The following is a 200-nucleotide window of genomic DNA, read 5'->3' as shown; positions in this document are numbered from 1 at the left end:
GCTGGCTCTGGGGGCTGGCAATGGGGGAAAGGATACCTTGGTGTAGACCCAGATCCTCACCAGGCCCTGGGACCCTGCCTCAGTTTCCCCCGTCAGTGGCTGAGGTTAATTAGTTGACAGAGAAACGAAGAGTCACTGCCGACTGCGGCGTTGGTGCAGGTGTTCCTATTCTTAGCTGTGGGAAAGTAGAACCAAGGCCA

This window comes from Neophocaena asiaeorientalis, unplaced genomic scaffold (genome assembly GCF_003031525.2).
Source record: "Neophocaena asiaeorientalis asiaeorientalis breed wild unplaced genomic scaffold, Neophocaena_asiaeorientalis_V1.1 scaffold43, whole genome shotgun sequence".
NCBI classification, from domain to species: domain Eukaryota; kingdom Metazoa; phylum Chordata; class Mammalia; order Artiodactyla; family Phocoenidae; genus Neophocaena; species Neophocaena asiaeorientalis.
The sequence above is the reverse complement of the archived record's forward strand: the minus strand, read 5'-3'. Positions refer to the sequence as shown.